General features: G+C 42.7%; 1 protein-coding gene across 3 annotated transcripts in view; it reads right to left on the minus strand.

The window, feature by feature from the left end:
• The window catches only part of phactr3b (phosphatase and actin regulator 3b), a 74524-nt gene that overhangs the window by 49938 nt on the left and 4996 nt on the right, over positions 1–19590 (minus strand). The window contains exon 1 of one of the 3 annotated variants that reach the window (XM_047347313.1): positions 11412–11476. The exons of the other annotated variants lie outside the window; for them this stretch is intronic. The gene's annotated coding sequence lies outside the window, so the exon portion shown is untranslated. Of the gene's footprint in view, positions 1–11411; positions 11477–19590 lie in introns of those variants that run through there. 3 annotated transcript variants of the gene reach the window in all.

A 19590-nucleotide genomic window follows, 5' to 3' on the forward strand; every position in this document is an offset into this window, starting at 1 on the left:
AAAGTTGGACTGCTAGAACCTCATGGTGGAATACTCACTATTCCTTTGTCTTCACTCTTCGTGTTTTTCCACTGGTTGCCGCCTAAAAGTTTAATGACCCTTTGTGTTTCACTAAGCTCCAACTTTGGTGGTTTTATGACTGCAGCCTGATGAAGGCCACTCCCAACGCTTCGCCCAGTACCCTATTTTCTATTGTTTTGCCATAACTGTTGGTTTGACTTCATACACACTTAATGTTGTTTTATTTGTACTCGTACTCGTCGTCTTCCGCTTATCCGGGACCGGGTTGCGGGGGCAGTAGACTCAGCAGAGACGCCCAGACGTCCCTCTCCCCAGACACCTCTTCCAGCTCCTCCGGGTGGAGCCCAAGGCATTCCCAGGACAGCCGAGAGACATAGTCCCTCCAGCGTGTCCTGGGCCGTCCCCTGGGCCTCCTCCTGGTGGAACATGCCTGGAACACCTCCCAAGGAAGGCGTCCAGGAGGCATCCGGTATAGATGCCCGAGCCACCTCAACTGGCTCCTCTCGATGTGGAGGAGCAGCGGCTCTACTCCGAGTCCCTCCCGGATGGCCGAGCTCCTCACCCTATCTCTAAAGGAGTGCCCGGCCACCCTACGGAGGAAGCTCATTTCAGCCGCTTGTATCCGGGATCTCGTTCTTTCGGTTATGACCCAAAGTTCATGGCCATAGCTGAGGGTAGGAACGTAGACCGACCAGTAAATTGAGAGCTTTGCTTTTTGGCTCAGCTCTCTCTTCACCACAACGGACCGGCACAGCGCCCCCATTACTGTGGCAGCCGCACCGATCCGTCTGTCAATCTCCCGCTCCATTCTTCCTTCACTCGTGAACAAGACCCCGAGATACTTAAACTCCTCCACTTGAGGCAGGAACTCCCCTCTAACCTGAAGAGGACAAGCCACCCTTTTCCGGTCGAGTACCATGGCCTCGGACTTGGAGGAGCTGATCTTCATCCCGGCCGCTTCACACTCGGCTGCGAACCGCCACAGCGCATGCTGTAGGTCTTGGCTAGAGGGGGCCAGCAGGACCACGTCATCTGCAAAAAGAAGAGACGAAATCCACTGGTCCCCAAACCAGACCCCCTCCGGCCCTTGGCTGTGCCTAGAAATCCTGTCCATAAAAGTTATGAACAGGACTGGTGACAAAGGACAGCCCTGCCGGAGTCCAACATGCACCGGGAACAGGTCCGACTTAGTGCCGGCAATGCGGACCAAACTCCTGCTCTGCTCGTACAGGGACCGGATGGCCCCTAGTAAAGGGCCCCCGATTCCATACTCCTGGAGCACCCCCCACAGGGCATCACGAGGGACACAGTCGAATGCCTTCTCGAGGTCCACAAAACACATGTGGACCGGTTGGGCAAACTCCCATGAACCCTGGAGCACCCTGTAGAGGGTATAGAGCTGGTCCAGTGCTCCACGGCCGGGATGAAAACCACACTGCTCCTCCTGAAGCCGAGGTTCGACTATCGGCCGGACTCTCCTCTCCAATACCCTGGCGTAGGCCTTACCAGGGGGGCTGAGGAGTGTGATCCCCCTGTAGTTGGAACACACCCTCCGGTCCCCCTTCTTATGAAGGGGGACCACCACCCCAGTCTGCCAGTCCAGAGGCACTGTCCCCGACCGCCACGCAATGTTGAAGAGGCGTGTCAACCATGACAGCCCTACAACATCCAGAGACTTGAGGTACTCAGGGCAGATCTCATCCAACCCCGAAGCCTTGCCACTGCGGAGCTTTTTAACCACCTTGGTGACTTCAGCCTGGTTGATGAAGGAGTCTAACCCCGAGTCCCCAATCTCTGTTTCCACCAGGGAATGCGTGATGGCAGGATTGAGGAGATCCTCGAAGTACTCCTTCCACCACCCGATAATGTCCCCAGTTGAGGTCAGCAGCTCCCCACTATAAACAGTGTTGGCGAAGCACTGCTTCCCCTCCTGAGGCGCCGGACGGTTTGCCAGAATCGCTTCGAGGCCAACCGGTAGTCCTTCTCCATGGCCTCACCGAACTCCTCCCAGGCCCGAGTTTTTGCCTCTGCCACAGCCTGGGCCCCAGCACGCTTGGCCCCACGGTACTTGTCAGCCGCCTCAGGAGTCCCACAAGCCAACCACAGCGGATAGGCCTCCTTCTTCAGCTTGACAGCATCCCTTACTCCCGGTGTCCACCACCGGGTTCTGGGATTGCCGCCGCGACAGGGACCGCAGACCTCACGGCCACAGCTACGGGCAGCAGCATCGACAATAGGGTGTCCTGGTGTCTAGTGCACTGATGGACACCCTTATGTTTGAACATGGTGTTCATTATGGATAATCAGTGACTAGCACAGAAGTCCAATAACAAAACACCACTCGGATTCAGATCTCCAGGTGTCATTGTCGTTTCCCACGTGGCCGTTGAAGTCCCCCAGCAGAATAATGGAGTCCCCGGGAGGGGCACTATCCGGCACCCTCGACAGGGACACCAAGAAGGCCGGGTACTCCGCACTACCGCTCGGCCCGTAGGTCGAGACGACAGTCAGAGACCTCTCCCCAACCCGAAGGAGCAGGGATGCGACCCTCTCATCCACTGGGGTAAACCCCAACACGAGACGGCTGAGCTGGGGGGCAACAAGCAAACCCACACCAGTCCGCCGCCTCTCCCCGTGGGCCACTCCAGAGTAGAAGAGAGTCCAACCCCTCTCAAGGAGATGGGTTCCAGAGCCCACGCTGTGCTTGGAGGCGAGCCCAACTATTTCTAGTCGATATCTCTCGACCTCCCGCACAAGCTCAGGCTCCTTCCCCCCCAGCGAGGTGACATTCCACGTCCCTAGAGCCAGCCTAAGCATCCGGGGATCGGACCACTGAGGTCTCCACCTTCGTCCGCCACCCAATCCTCTTTGCACTGGTCCCTCACGGTTCCCCCTGCAGGTGGTGGGCCCACCTATTTGTTTAGTTAGTTATTTTGTCTATTTTGCGTAGACTTTTTGCATACTTGATTAGGTGAAGATTATTGAACCGGGGAGCGGGTTGTATCAGGGCTGTTGATTTAATAAATATTTACGTAGTTAAAGAGAAAGCGTTTTGTCTGTCAAAATAAGGTCAAAGTTCCCCCACCTTCGGTGAAGCGGTTGATTAAACAGTGACATCTAGTAATAGTTATCAATTATTACGGAGAATTTTATTGTAATTATCAAGGGCTTTGAGCCATAATTACAACACCAGAGGACATCTCTGATTTCGATTTGTAAGTAAATCATTTTTGGTTAAGAAATTATTTTATTTCAAATTATGATTTCAAATTATAATTCTTGATAAATATTAATTAATCAATAATCCTAATTCTTACACTAATGTAATTAAAACAGTAGAAATTTAAAATTTTTCATGTCCAGGAATGAAATAGAAGATTAAAAACAGTTTGAATAAAGTAAAAAATAAAATAAAAGCAATCTTTTTTTTTACATTATCATGTCATATTCACTACAAAACTTAAAAGTTTGGGTGCTGAAGATATCCAGCGTTGAGATGTTGCAGTTAACTTGATCATATTCTCCCTGCGAATATTATGTCTTAAAGTATGCAACACCAAAAGCTCATCTTTGTTGGTTTTTTAAAGAAATCATTTTGATTTAAAATTAACAAGAAAGAAAAGTGATATAGTTTATTTCTGGTTAAATTAAGATTAGCCTATTTTAAATTTTATTATTCCACCTTTGCCTATGATCCAACAGCTGTGTTCGGTTCTATAGATGAACGTTTGAATCAAAGTGATTTCTAGAGCAGAATAGAGTCACACAGAGTATATTTCTCCTGTCGAACATTTACTGACTTACAGCATAAACTGTATGTATCTACGGCCCGGCTCTGCTTCGGTTCTCCTTCCCTTCATATTTGCTGAATCATTGATCAGGTATGTTGAGTTGCAGCCTGTTCGGCCTTGGAGCTGATGTTATGTCAGTGACAGATGAAGGAGATAGCAGTGGGGAAGAAACTACCTCCACTGTGTGGTCCATGTGAGCAGGAAACATAATGATGCCTGGAATTCCTCTGCAGGGGAAGTTTCAGGCTTGGAAGGAGGCCAGGACTCTCAGGTTGGACTCAGTGCTGCCCAGGTTTAATAGGAGGTTTGTGATGACTGATTTCCACCCCAGAGCTCAAGGAGATGAATTTAGATTGGCATATCCTGTCTGCCGAACACTATAAGAACTAAAATATTGAGCTTTGGGAGTTTACTATGTATTGATAAATAGTTATGTTATTGGACAGGTCATATAATATGAACATTGTTTCTACCTGACAAGTAAATATGAAGAGTTTGGTTAAGGTCCATTCATAACATGTAACTGTTGTACAATCACCTTTTTAAAAGAGTATTTATATTATTTATCTTTTATGATCCTTGGGTTTTAGGTTGTGGATCTCATTAGGGTTTGTTTTCATCATTTCCCTGTTCGTTATGTTCTATAGTTGTTGCTATATTAGTTCATTTTATATTTTGTTTATTCCCAGTTCATTCTTGTGTTCTTGTACATTTAGGTAATTCTGTTAAATTTCTTCCCTGCTTTTTTCTGTTCAGATCCTGTTCATTCCTCTCCCCCCTCAGCTCCCTGCCTTCATTCTCCTCAGCTGTTTCTCATTCTCTCCTGATCGCTCACACTGGCTTGCCATGCCTTTCTCCTCCCTTCCCCCTGTATATAACCCCTGGTTTTCATCGTTTACTGCTGGATTCTTTAGTTAGATCACCTTGTACTCTGCTCATGCTCCGTGACCTGTGAGTTTGCTGTTTATCGTAAAATTATTCTACTCACCATGCGGCTCCCAAGTTCCTGTCTGCCCTTTGGTCATGCTCAATACTCACACCACATGACGTTAATAAGGTTCTGGGAAGTAGTTAACAGTAGTCAGCATCTTACAGGATTAGGCGGTTTTTTCAGAGGTTTTTATCAAAGGCCACAATTTAAAAAAAAGATGATGGTGTCACGAGTCTATCATGGCAGAGGCGTTACGTCTATTAAAGTATTCAAGCAGCTCAACGATCTCCTCTGTTCACTGGTCAAGGTAAGGTGTAGGTAGCCAGAGAGGTAACAGAGGATATTAAAAGAACAAGGTCACAAGTCATCTCTTGGTATCCTCCAGACCTTCATAAAGCCTTTTCTGTACACACACATACTCAAATTGCAACAAGATGAAAATAAACATTTATTGTTAATATCAGCCTAGTTTTACTTATTGAGCGGATTTTGTTTAAAAATGACTAACATCGGCTGCTACCGATCTCCCTCCCAGATTGTTTGGTTCTGGTGGCCCTACGGCTTGTCAAGTTTCTTTGTTTGCAGACCTCGCCATATTATTTCACAAAGACAGATCCCTCAGAAGCCTGACCTCTTTCGCTGCAGCACCTGCACCTTCAGCTCTCATCTGCCTGCCTGCTCTCCAACGCCCTCTTCCTCAAATCACCACACTCACAGGTTGCTCTGCTCAAACTGGAACTTACTTTGGAACTTGCATTCAGGAAAACAATTCACCTTGACACATCACCCCCGGGATCTTGACCTCTCCTCAAAGTCTCCTCTTCAAAAACGAACAGTAAACCATTAGTTCCTTTCATGCAAAGATCACAGTTCTGTCCCATCAAACCTGCTTCCTCTAATTATAATCCTGTTTTCCCAGACACCACGGACAATCCTACAAAAGTCTCCCCTTGCACCTTTTCATCTTGTTTAACTTTTACTAAGTCTCTGAGTGTGATTCTCCATGTGGGTCAGGAAGCTTCTGAGAAACACAACAAAGACATCCTAGACATCTTTTATCAGAGAAAGCTGATAAAAGAGCAACCACCCAATCCTGGTTGGGATTTATGATAAAACTGACAAAAGCAACAAAACAGAATTATTATGGTACTTATAATGGAAAAAAGAGGGATCAGTATTCTTTTGGTTTGGTATGCAAGTATGCTTTATATGAAACACTGTGCAATGGGAGCAACTGGTCAAAAACTAAACAAAAATACCATTCAAAATGTAAAGTGCAGCCAGATGCAAAGAAAAGGATCAGATATGAAAAAGAGGTTTTCAGACTGTGTTTATTAAGTATGCCACAACCACTCCTTTATGTTCCTCCCAATCATCAGCCTTCTGTTATGACATGAATATCTACACTTAATCCTAAGGCACTCTGACCGATAAATGACAAGTCTGCCTGGAGATTAAAGGTTTAACAGACTCATATTGCAATCAAAAGCAATGATGCTGGACTGTACTATGATATGGATAATGTGGTAAACAACTATAACTGACTGAAAAGAGAATGACAGTTCAGTTTCAACAAGGACTCAGTCAGGTGTTTCAGCCAAATTAGAATGTTACTGTTTAGGTGTGACAATATTTCATAAAACAAATCAAGTGAACATGCAGATTCATCACTGTGCCAGAGATTGAAATTCATAATTTTTCTCTCTATAAGCTTTGGCAAAACAAATACTGAAAGTTCCAATTTTTCTTCAATTTGTTAAATGCATCAAAACTGACAACTCAACTATTTTCGGTCCATAAAAGCATCAACTCTCAGCCTGTACTTTGGTGCATTTTTTAGTTTAGTAAAAATCAAGACAAATGCACCATGCACTCACACACTCATACCCCACGGCAGGGGTGTCAAACTCCAGTCCTCGAGGGCCAGTGTCCTGAACCTTTTAGACGTGTCTCTGCCTCAACTCACCTGAATAAAATGGCTAAATTATCACCTCAGTATTCAGTCAAGTTCTCCATAGTCGTGTTAATAACATTTGATTTGATTATTTGATTCAGGTGTGTTGAAGCAGAGACACATTTACAAGTTGCAGGACACCGGTCCTTGAGGATTGCAGTTTGATGTCAAACATATGGACGGATGGAAGGACAGATGACAAAAATCAGATCCAAGTTAGTGGCGTATCCTTTCAGGCATAGATGATTTATTTCCTTAATTTTCCATTGGATTTAAAACTTTTATCTTTGTAAAGCAACTTGTACATTATATTATTTTTCATTGTTTTTTAGTCCCTTAAAAATAATCAGAACTGGTTCAAACTGGAATGTCCAGGTCAGATGTTCCTTGTGTTCAAGACCAGCAGTCCGATTCAGCAGACTGATTTTTGCAGCTGCTGCACCTACCTTTCCTCCCTCTCCTTCTCTTCGTTTTCCTCCCTAACACAGCCATGCCTTTTGGAGTGATCTGCCTCTCCATCCACATTCTGGGCTTAAGCGTTTGCTTTAATTACATCTGCCGCAGGGAGTAAAGTACTTCTTTGTGCGATGGAGCCCACGCTATGCTGTTTCTGTTCCCCATCGCAGTGGGATGGATGCACTGTGTATTTTGTAAAAACAAATGTCTGAAAATAACTGTATTCTGTGTGGTCTGAAAGCTCCCGTCAGAGTATCCCGGTGAGCTGCTTTTGCAGTGGCCAGCCAGTTAAATCCCCCGGTGGGCGAGACGTCGTCAGAGGGATCAGCAGGGCTCTCTGGTGTGCTCCATGTGCAACATATTGCTTTTACTCAGCTCTGGTAGGATTTAGGTCAGCACATGAAACATTCATAAAAAGATACATAATGTGTAAATGGCTGACGGCTTAAGTCAAGGAGTTTCCCCCAGCGTGCAGTTGCTGGGTAGATCTCTGCTTCTACTTCTTCATCGACCAGGAAAATACAGGGATACTTACAAACATGCCACTGCACTACCAGTACATCAAAAGCCCAAAGAACGAAATGCGTACACTTTGCAGAACAACATCCATTTGAACACACTGAGACAGTTTTACTCAAATACAATATGTATGAATTATTGCCAGACCTTTTGGATGTGTGTAACGGGAGGAAGCAGCAAAGGCTTGCCGCTCATTTCTCAGAACACGGCTTCACAGACTATTTTTACCTTTGTCTTCATGATTGGCAATTTGTGCAAATCTGAGCATCATTTCTAGGTCTGATATTGAGACATTGATATTGTTGCAGTGGAGGCCTCAGACTGGGTTGTTAGTGTTGGGGGAGGGGAGACAGTGTTTGTATGTGTATGTACGGAGGGGATGGGTTCATCCAGTTTCTCTATCTCTGCTCCTGTAGGATCTAAATCACATCTCTTCTTGCTCATATCTTGTCTGTATTCAGTTTTTCACCTATTTTCTGAAAGTAAAATAATTTTAACAGTTTACTTATTATTTTACTTTTCATAACATTCTATATGACCAATCCTTTCTTTATTAATAGAGACAGTGTAACTAATTTAAACAAGAAAAATAAATAGAATGAATGAACCAATATTGCACACACTGATATCGTAATGACAATATATTCACGCTATATTGTGCAGCCATAGATTTGCATCATATCAAACCAAATGGTTAAGTGGTTAGTTGAGATTTTTCTAAGTAAGGTTCTATGAAGGTATTGTTAGTGATAGTTCCTTTACCTGCAGTAGAAAGATGTCGCAGTGAGTTTGTGAAAAATGCTAACAGCTAACAGGTGGAGACCCGGGTTTAGCAGGTTTTAGCTATTTAAAACAACTCAAACTCAAAATGAATTTGCTGTGTTCATGTGTGAGACAAAGCACTATATATGGGAAGAAACGTGGCCACCAGAAACTGAATTTGAATTGCTCAGACTGAATCTGTCTGTATTTGTGTAATTTGAAATTAAATGCATTGGTTTGAAGATGAATTTTACTAAACTGAAACTGAATATAGTGGTTTAAAACTGAACTTGTTTGCTTTGAAAATTGCTTTGCTTTGTATTGAAAATTCGGTTTGATTGCTTTCACTTTCAGGTCTGAAATTCAACTTCAGTTCCAAACTTCAGTTTTTTGTGTCACACATCCGGGTTCTTGAAGCCACAGATTAATCAAACATAAATTTAATGATTCACGGATGTCATTCACTATTGCTGGGTCCAAATTCAGGAATGCATGCTTTAAAGGACGCATTTGTAGGCCGATAACGTCCTGGATGAGGCGACGAATGCTGTCCAATCTCCAAGGTTCCAACAAATGCGTCCTTCTTATCCCCAGATTTGAAGGACGGGTCCGGTGTATCCTCCGTGACCCACCCTATCTCATGATTCATTGCGGGTCGAAGCAGATTGTTCAAATGGAAGTAGCAAAGGCTGGAGGAGAGAGAAAAGTTGTAAATAAAATTGGATATATTGCGCATTCTGTGAAACAACTGAACTTTTACAATGTTTTTAGACGAGAATGTAGTTGTGTAAACCTAAAATATCTTATCAGTTTATCAAGATATCGCTTAATTATACAAATGCACCGATGTGTTCCTCCGCTGCCCCAGCAGCCGCTCGCCTCGCCAGCTGTCAGCTGACCGGGTGGTTGAGGTGCGATGAACCCCCAGAGAACAACTGACTCCCGGCACATTGTTTTCAAAATCCCGCTGGGTTTCCCCAATGGGTGGAAGTTAAACAGATAGAATTCAGTCAGATGAAATCTAATATTAATGTTTGGTTTATTTATTATAATTATTATTATTATTATGCTCTGCAAATAAACTGATCTAAACTTTGTTCCTAAAGTTAATATGTTAGTGTTTATGTTGTTGAAACTTTACAAATAAATGAAACAAATGGTATTTATCATCAGTGTATTTTATCTACTGTTAGATTTTTATATCTATGAACATAAACAATATTTTCAAAATTTTAAATGGCTGAATAATGAACAAGATCATAAAACAATATCATTTAAAACAAAACAGCATTATAAGCCATCAGCAATATGTAAAAGGGTTAATAAAAACTATGTAGTTATTTACAGTAGAGACAGCGTTATTAACCTTCAGTTTCCATGTGTTCGGCTTCACAGCTCTGCGCTTCACGCTGACACGGTTGCTAGGAAACAGAAGTTACACTGAGGTAAGGGCGGGAAACGCAACACCAGCGGCACACTATGCTAATCTAGCATGTTTAGCTAACAGCTACAGGTAGCATAAGTGTTACTGTTTGACCATCATTTGTTTACATGACTTCTTATAGAAGCTCATTTGACCTGGTGATTAACATCCGCCAAGTTCATGTAGCTGCACTGCTGCAGCTCAACATGCCGTAAAGGAAGTTTAACCTGATGTGAAACTTAAATTGATGAATCTGCGTTTGACTAATCTGTGGCTATCCTCAATGACCTAAATATTCGACACAAAAAACTGAATTTTGGACCTGAAATTGAATAACAGACTTGAACGTGAAAGTAAACAAACTGAATTTTTAATACAACGAAATACATTTTAAAAACAAAGGAATTCAGTTTCAAACCATAAAATTCAGTTTCAGTTTAGTGAAATTCCTTTTCAAACCAATGCATTTAATCTCAAATTACACAAATACAGATTCAGTCAGAGCAATTCAACGTCAGTTTCTAATGGCACACATTTCTTCCCATAACTATACTAGAAGATATTAAACATTAACACTTTCACAAAAGATCTTTGGGAAGTTTGTCGTTTTAGGAGTCAAATAACGTCCGTGATACTACTCTAAAGTTATGTTGGTGGAGGCTCCCGGCTGTTTCAATCGGACTGATCAGTTGATGGTCACTCCATGGGAATCATTTCCAAACATGTTGTTGCACAAAATGCTCCCCTCTTAGCAGACTTAGAGCAGACTCAGCTGTCTCAGCTGATCAGCCAGCATTCTCAGCCAGGGAAACTTTTACACAAATGTTGTTTGGCTGAGAAAACAGCAACAACAGCATTTCTGAAAGTTCACACCACTTATATAACATTGTATTCCATGAGTACTGTGAATAATTTGAGTTGTTTTAAAATAATAAAATCAGCTAAAACGAACTTTGGAGGGCTGTCCATTTTGCTAGCTGTTAGCCTTCCACCACTCTATATGACATAGTTCAACAACAGATAAAGAAACAAGAAATTATTATTGATAATACCTTCACAGAACCATACCTAAAAAAATCCAGACTACCCCTTCAACATAGTAACAAAAACATGAGAGTAAATCAGTTACTACACTTTCAATGTGTAGATAATCAACTTAAAAAATGGATGTAGTTAACCAACCTGGCTAAGTTATTCATGGCAGGTAAGATACTGATTTGTCATATACTCCTAACAGAACCCCACTTTGCAAACAATCTCATGCATTCAGAGACAATCAATGTACCTTTGAAACAAAACAAAGGGCTGAAACCCTAAGTTGCTTTAAATCAATATTAAAAACTTATTTGTTTAGAGTGGCCTTTGACTGTGCTATCTAAACATTTTACCATGTTTAACTTTCCTTTCATTTTCTTATCAATCATTTCATCATTCATTTAAATTTTTTTATCTTTTTTAATATTATCTTATCATTTTAATTATTCATTTTTATCTTCTTTCTCACTTTGAATTGTCTTGCTACTGAAATGTGCTATATAAATAAACTTGCCTTACCTTGCCTTCACAGGACTCGCCTGAAGGACATTTTGTGAACCGTTCTTGATATTGTTCTATGTGCTGTGCTTTAAGTTTAGAAATAAAACCTTTATTTCTGGGTGTTTTTGCTACTGCTCTGAATCACATGACTGTCTCAGGCATAATGGTGCTTTTGTCCTTTCATTAGATTGGTCCAGAGTGATGTCATGCTTTGTCGTGCTTTCTGTGATGCCCCCCAGAGTGCAGTAGTCAGTGGGATCCTGGGATGTCTCTGCAGAGTGCATAACACCATGGGAGATGACTTGGCAGAAAATATATAGATATACTTTTATAAAGCCTCTTAGCAGCATTGATTATTTTAAATTACTTGGCTAAGATTCAGTGGCTAAGATTCAAGGGTAAAATCTACACAAAGCAGGACCCGTAGGGATATATATAAGTAGTCCTGTTAGCATTTGTAGTCTCACTTCACATAGCTGAATGATAAACCCTTCATCAGTGCAGCCCCTCTTGAAACTAAAACAAGATGGAAAAAAGATGAGGGGGCCTGCAGCATTTCTAAAAATACCATACGAGGAGCTGGGTTGTGAGGGAAATGAATTGTTGATTTATTCATTTTAACCACATCTGACTGTATTTCCAAAGATTCCAATGCTGTTTCAAACACCCCCTGCCCAGTATTCAGGCAGCACCTTGCAAACATTGGAGCAGGCTGCTGAGTAATCCTGACTCCAGTGACTGTGCACCCTCACTCAGAGTGAAGAACAACCTTCTACAGCACATCTGTCCCTATTCTTTGTGAGAGATCCAGTGGCTGCGGTACCAAGTCAGCCATGACAGTCACCTCACTTATTTAGCCCCATCTGCCAAGTAGAGCCCTCTGGTGGCAGCCTGACTGACTGTTTCTCTTTTACACTTTTTTTTTTACCCTGTTTTGGAGCATTTCCAAACCTCTTACTGTGTCCCCTTCAAAAGTATTACAGTCTGAGTTCATTCAGATGTCTTCAAGTTAAAACAAGAGGTTCATTCCATTGTTGGTTTTTAACTGGACTTTAATTGTTTGTTTTTTTTAAGCCTTCAATTTAAACCAGTTTGGGGGAAACGTCATTCTATTTATGCTTATTTGTCAGAATCGTTAAGTTTCACATTGGGAAAAAAATGTATTGGTGGTCCTTTTTACTCAGAGAACCCTAAAACAATCGTAGCTCAACCCACTGCGTTTAGAAGTTAGTTAAATAGTAAAAAGTGCCCAACTGTGTGTAATTTAACCTCAGACTAAACAGCTTTTCAGTGAAGGAGTTTGAGGTTTGTTAAAGCAGGTAGAGACATACCCCAAAGACTTGCAGCTATAATAGCAAAAGGTGGTTCTATGGACTCTGGCAGGGCTGCCCTTTGTCACCGGTCCTGTTCATAACTTTTATGGACAGGATTTCTAGGTGCAGCCAAGGGCCGGAGGGGGTCTGGTTTGGGGACCAGAGGATTTCGTCTCTTCTTTTTGCAGATGACGTGGTCCTGCTGGCCCCCTTTAGCCAAGACCTACAGCATGCACTGGGGCAGTTCGCAGCCGAGTGTGAAGCGGCTGGGATGAAGATCAGCTCCTCCAAGTCCGAGGCCATGGTACTCGACCGGAAAAGGGTGGCTTGTCCTCTTCAGGTTGGAGGGGAGTTCCTGCCTCAAGTGGAGGAGTTTAAGTATCTCGGGGTCTTGTTCACGAGTGAGGGAAAAATGGAGCGGGAGATCGACAGACGGATCGGTGCAGCTGCCACAGTAATGGGGGCACTGTGCCGGTCCGTTGTGGTGAAGAGAGAGCTGAGCCGAAAAGCAAAGCTCTCGATTTACCGGTCGGTCTACGTTCCTACCCTCACCTATGGCCATGAACTTTGGGTCATGACCGAAAGAACGAGATCCCGGATACAAGCGGCTGAAATGAGCTTCCTCCGTAGGGTGGCCGGGCACTCCCTTAGAGATAGGGTGAGGAGCTCGGCCATCCAGGAGGGGCTCCTCCACATCGAGAGGAGCCAGTTGAGGTGGCTCGGGCATCTATACCGGATGCCTTCCTCGGGAGGTGTTCCAGGCACGTCCCACAGGGAGGAGGCCCAGGGGACGGCCCAGGACACGCTGGAGTGACTATGTCTCTCGGCTGGCCTGGGAACGCCTTGGGCTCCCCCTGGAGGAGCTGGAGGAGGTGTCTGGGGAGAGGGACGTCTGGGTGTCTCTGCTGAGTCTGCTGCCCCCGTGACCCGGTCCCGGATAAGCGGAAGACGACGAGTACGAGTATGAGTACGGGTTCTATAAAGTCTTGATACTGGGTGAAATAAATATGCACACCACAGCTTTTACAAATAAAAAAGTTAAATCATACATCATTTTCTGTCCACTTCACAGTTATGTGAACTGTGTTGTGCCATCATGTAAAATCGAAATAAAATACATGAAAGTCAAAATGCAGGGTTTTTAAAAAGCAAAACAACCCTAATGTTTCTACAGAGTAAACAGCTAGGCAACCCAATGAAACTAGGGGTCATAGGTTCTGACAGTCACCAACCAGAATCATTGTAAACAAGAAGGACTGAAACAAAAACCAAGTCTCCAGGTGATTTATTGGCTTTAGTATATGCTGGACAAGTGACTTTTAACATATTCCAGTGGAGATTTTGAAGTATTTTCTTCCAGTTAGATGGGCAAAGGATTCGACCTTATATGTGTTACAGCCTAAATATCACTGACGAGCCATGGGTCCACTAGCCATGATGGTTGACGGGGATGCAGAGGCTGAAACATTCAGAGAAGAGGATAATGACCATCTTCAGAACTAAGACAGGTCAGAATCAGTTCATATTCCACTGAGATGTTTTCTCTGCACATGTTCAGCACTCATAAACACAATATTCTGCTGCCGTCGCCTAACTTATCTAAAATGTCAGCACAGACGTCATACAGAGCATATAAATCCTGTTACTTAAGGAAAGCAGAGGACCTAATTTTGTAATTGTGCAGAACTGATCCAGGCGATGTGTTATAATGTTCGCTTGTTCAGTCACTACAGTGGACCTTGCTGTTGGATCTATAAACATACCTTGTATAATGTTGCAAGTGCAGCCACATTAAGGCCAGCTGGTTCAAGAGGACCCATTGCCACTCAGTCTCTTGGAAGTTGGGGTGAATGTTGCAGGTGTGCAGTTTCTGGCAGGAGTTCAAAGTTTGACCATTTCAGCCCACCATGGTCCTCTTCATGACCATTTCCATACATTTTTTCAATCCAGAAAAACTATCCAGAAACCTACAGGCGTTCTCAACAAACAGTTCAGAGGTTTTATGCAAGTAAACCCCTCTGAAGAACCAATGTGAATTAAAACAATTGAGAAAAAAGACCAATATTCTTTCGAGCACATTAACCATATTTCCCTTCTGTCGACTTACACCTAATATGATGTTTCTGAGTCTCTTGTACAGAATTTGGAAACCAATTTTGTCAAAAGGTGAGCAGTAGGACCTAGGTTCAGACGGGAGTGTTGGATAAACATGATGGGGATTTATTAAATGAGAAAAGGAACAATCTTGCAGGGGAGCGCAAGGAGAACAAGCGCAGGAACACAGGCAGAAGCACAGCATCGTGGAGGATCCAGCTGGGAACAATGAGAACCGGTAAGAATAAATACTGTGGTACAGGTGGAGAATGACATTGGATGCAGGTGTGAGTGATCAGGAGGATATGTGGGTCAGGTGGAGCAGAAGAAGTGCTTGGTGACTAGTCAACATAAAAGGGGCTCAGCTGGGACACAAAGAAATCATCAATGAAAGGAAAAGATAAACAGAGAACACAATTTACAACAAAGTGGCAAAACTAATAAAAATCTACATGTGACTTTTATTTATACAGGATGAACTATATGTTTTTGAGTTCTATCGATTTTTTTGTCTTAGTCTGGCCAGTTTGCTTAAGGTGAGAGTTTGCAAAGTAAAACCCTCCTTTATATCCCAACATGAATTTTTAGGGAATCTTTTAGGGTCTTGCCAAAGGCCGTGTAAGGGTGGGAAACATTAGCAACTAGAAAGAGACTGCAGGAAGAGATAGAATACATGTTCTGTAAGATTCAGAGCCAGGACTCCACCTAACTGTTGCCAAATGCTGCTCCTCTGGCATCTCTGCAGAGAACGGTGCATGCTGTGTACAACATTGATTGATTTTTTCTTCTTTCCTGACTATGAACACCTTTCATGGGCTGGAGTGTGCGCTCCGTGACTCATGTGTCTGTGGAGACAGTTCTCACATATTCCTCGCTGGGCTGAGCATGCATGTAGGCGTGAGCTGCCAGGTGTTGGGTTTTCTGTTCTCTCAGTTCACTCACAGCTCTGAATTCAGAAGGAGACAAACTCTCCTATATACAGGCTCCCTGATTAATAAAACATAAGGCAAGCAAATAAAAGGGATCCCAATCTCATAATCAGCACCCCCGTTTTCTCACTTAACTGATAGACGGGACTAAGCTGCAGCAGAGAGGCGAGTGCGGAGGTGCAGCGTGCAGCGTTTGGCTGATAAGAGTCTTTGATGTTGGAGCAGAATGTCAGAGAAGAACAACAGCACTCACTTTAGTAAGGACAAGAGGCTCGCGCGTGAAGAAGCTCCTGGAGGCTGGAGGCAACAGCAAGCAACACGAAGAGCTTCACTTTTTTTCAACCATGATTTCTGGCATATAACCAGCACTAATTGCACTAATTATTATAACTGTTTGGTCCAGTTCCAGCTAAAATAAAACCATTATGGTAAACAAGACAAATCAATGAGACATATACCCACTTTTGTTAAATAAATCACTCGGGATTCCAGCAGACTTTGAATTTAATCATTTCCCCATATTTGGTCCAAAACTAACTTAGAGTGTCACAGAGGAACAGCTTGGTTCATCTAAGTGATGGAAATGTTTGGCCTGCTCCTGACTGCCACTGTGACATAATCTGTATGAATTGAACAAGGTAGCTGCTTTGTTAGAGACTCCTTAAAGGGTCGGTAGGATTCTGCTAAGAGTATTTCCATTAGCCACAGTGGGTGCTGGAAATACCACAGCCATGCTGGTGTATTTTTGCCCTAAATCCCTCAGACTGGCTGGCTGCATAAACCATCACTTATCACTACAAACTGCTGCCCCTCAACCCTTCAGGTCAGGCAATCCTTGCATAGGTCAGCTGTTAGTGGGCTGTGATTTACATAATGTGTCTGATTAAACAGTATAAAATCTTTGAAAATTGAGTTGTTTTGGTTGAAGGAAATCTGTCCCATAACCATCACCGTTGTGACTAGCCATTAGTGTGACACTCAGGTCAGAACCTCTTCCTATTTGTTCAAATGGAGTTAGGCTATGTCTACTGCAGCCAAGATGCTGACAATGGCAAAAAATTTCAAGACTACCCCGTTAAAAAGAGAAAGTCAAACAGCAGGAGCTCCGCTGCAGAGGCAACCTGGTGCACAAAGTGGACAAAACGAAGGAGATGGTCTTTGACTTCTGGAGGTCACGACCTGAGACCACACCCTGCAGTATCAGTAAGCACGTAGTAGAGAGAATAAATAGCATTAAATTCATTGGACCACAGCTCTCTGTTGGACCACTGCTAAGAAGTGAAAAAAAGAGGTAATTGGAAAATAATACATTTGAATAATGTTGCCTGATCCAATGAATCTGAATTTATCTGTAACATTCAGATCATCAAGTCAGAATTAGGCAAAGGCAACATGAATGCACATATATTAAGGAAGTGTTCCCTCTGATTACCAGCCCCATTTTAGATATTATTAATCTATCTTTAGTAAATGGATCAGAACCACAGGCTTTTAAGTTAGCTGTAATTAAACCTTTGCTTAAGAAACCTTCGCTTGATCGAGATGACTTAATAAATTACAGACCTATATCCAATCTTCCATTCTTATCTAAAATTCTTGAGAAAATAGTTGCTAATCAAATGTGTGAACATTTATACAGCAATGACCTGTTTGAAGAGTTTCAGTCAGGTTTCAGAGCTCATCATAGCACTGAAACAGCTCTGCTGAAAGTCACTAATGATATTCTTATGGCCTCAGATAATGGACTTGTGTCTGTTCTGGTTCTGTTAGATCTCAGTGCTGCATTTGATCCAGTCGATCATAATATTCTCTTAGAAAGGCTGGAATATGCTGTAGGGATCAGGGGAACAGTGCTAGGCTGGTTTAAATCTTATCTGTCTGACAGATTCCAGTTTGTTCATGTAAATGATAAATCATCTTTAAACTCCAGGGTTAATTGTGGAGTACCACAGGGTTCAGTACTTGGGCCAATTCTCTTTACTATATATATGCTTCCAATAGGTCAAATTATCAGGCAGCATGGGATAAATTTTCACTGTTACGCTGATGATACTCAGCTTTACTTATCCATAAATCCTGATGAACCCAACCAGTTAGATAGACTACAAGCATGTCTTGAAGATATAAAAACTTGGATGACTTTAAATTTTTTGCTTCTAAATTCAGACAAGACAGAAGTTGTCGTCTTTGGACCGGAGTCTTTAAAAAAGAAACTGCTTAGTCAATCACTTAACCTGGATGGCATTAAATTGACCTCCGGTAATAAAGTAAAAAACCTTGATGTAATCTTTGACTAGGACATGTCATTTAAATCCCATATTAAACAGGTTTCTAGGATTTCCTTCTTTCATCTCCGGAACATTGTCAAAATTAGAAATATCCTGTCCAGGAGTGACGCTGAAAAACTAGTCCATGCATTTGTTACTTCAAGGCTGGACTATTGTAATTCTTTACTATCAGGATGTCCACAAAATGCAGTTAAAAGCCTTCAGCTGATTCAAAATGCTGCAGCAAGAGTTCTGATGAAAATTAAAAAGAGAGATCATATTTCACTTATTTTAGCTTCCCTTCATTGGCTCCCTGTTAAATCCAGAATAGAATTTAAAATTCTCCTCCTCACATATAAAGCCCTTAATGATCTAGCTCCATCATACATCAGAGATCTGATTGGTCCATATGTTCCTAACAGAGCACTTTGTTCTCAGACTGCAGGTTTACTGGTGGTTCCTAGAGTCTCTAGAAGTAGAATGGGAGGCAGATCCTTTAGTTATCAGGCTCCTCTCCTGTGGAACCAGCTCCCAGTTTTAGTCCGTGAGGCAGACACCCTGTCTACTTTTAAGGCTAGGCTTAAAACTTTCCTTTTTGATAAAGCTTATAGTTAGAGTGGCTTAGTTTATCCTGAGCTATCTCTGTAGTTATGCTGCTATAGGCTTAGGCTGCTGGAGGACATAATGACCACTTTCACCCTCTTTGCTACATTCTCACACTACTCGCCAATTTTGCATTATTTGCTGTTATTTCAGCTTTTAACTTTGTTCTCTCTTTTCTCTTCCTAGAAGCTACACCTGGCCTGACTCTGTGTCTACCTGTGACACCTTTCTGGAGAGGGGAATTGTCCGAGCTTCTGCTGGCAACAACTTAATGCTCGCTCACCTTCTACAGATGATCCGCATGGCCCTGTCTTTTAGTGTTTAACCCTTTCTCTCTCCTAGACATGGAAATTGACTGAGCTTAACTGTAACTAATTATATGTGCTCTCTTTCAGACTCTAACCTTGAAAACTGGCTCAGAGTTTATCTGTTCTTTCTTTCTAGATGAAACGACTAAAGGAGCTACATCCATTAACATTCACTTTTCCTTCCCATAGAAAGTACTCCTGGATCAGTGCTTCTTTGTTCTCTTTGTGTCTCTGCTCTGTTCTCTCAAACCTCCAGTCGGTCGTGGCAGATGGTCGCTCACACTGAGTCTGGTTCTGGTTCTGCTGGAGGTTTCTTCCTGTTAAAAGGGAGTTTTTCCTCTCCACTGTCGCTACATGCATGCTCAGTATGAGGGATTGCTGCAAAGTCAACACCAGTGACTGTCCACTGTCTCTACATGCTCATCCAGGAGGAGTGAATGCTGCAAGTCACTGACTGGTTTCAATCTGCTGGGTTTCCTTAGATAGAAACACTTTTTATCCAATTTGAATAAATAACTGAATCTGACTGAACTGCTCAATGGTTACGATTAATTGGAATGTATGAACCTGACTGTTGTGAAGAACCTTGAGACGACATGTGTTGTGAATTGGCGCTATAGAAATAAACTGAATTGAATTGAATTGAATATCCACACAGCTTTGTTACTAAATGTTCAGGCTAC

This window comes from Girardinichthys multiradiatus, chromosome 20 (genome assembly GCF_021462225.1).
Source record: "Girardinichthys multiradiatus isolate DD_20200921_A chromosome 20, DD_fGirMul_XY1, whole genome shotgun sequence".
NCBI lineage: Eukaryota > Metazoa > Chordata > Actinopteri > Cyprinodontiformes > Goodeidae > Girardinichthys > Girardinichthys multiradiatus.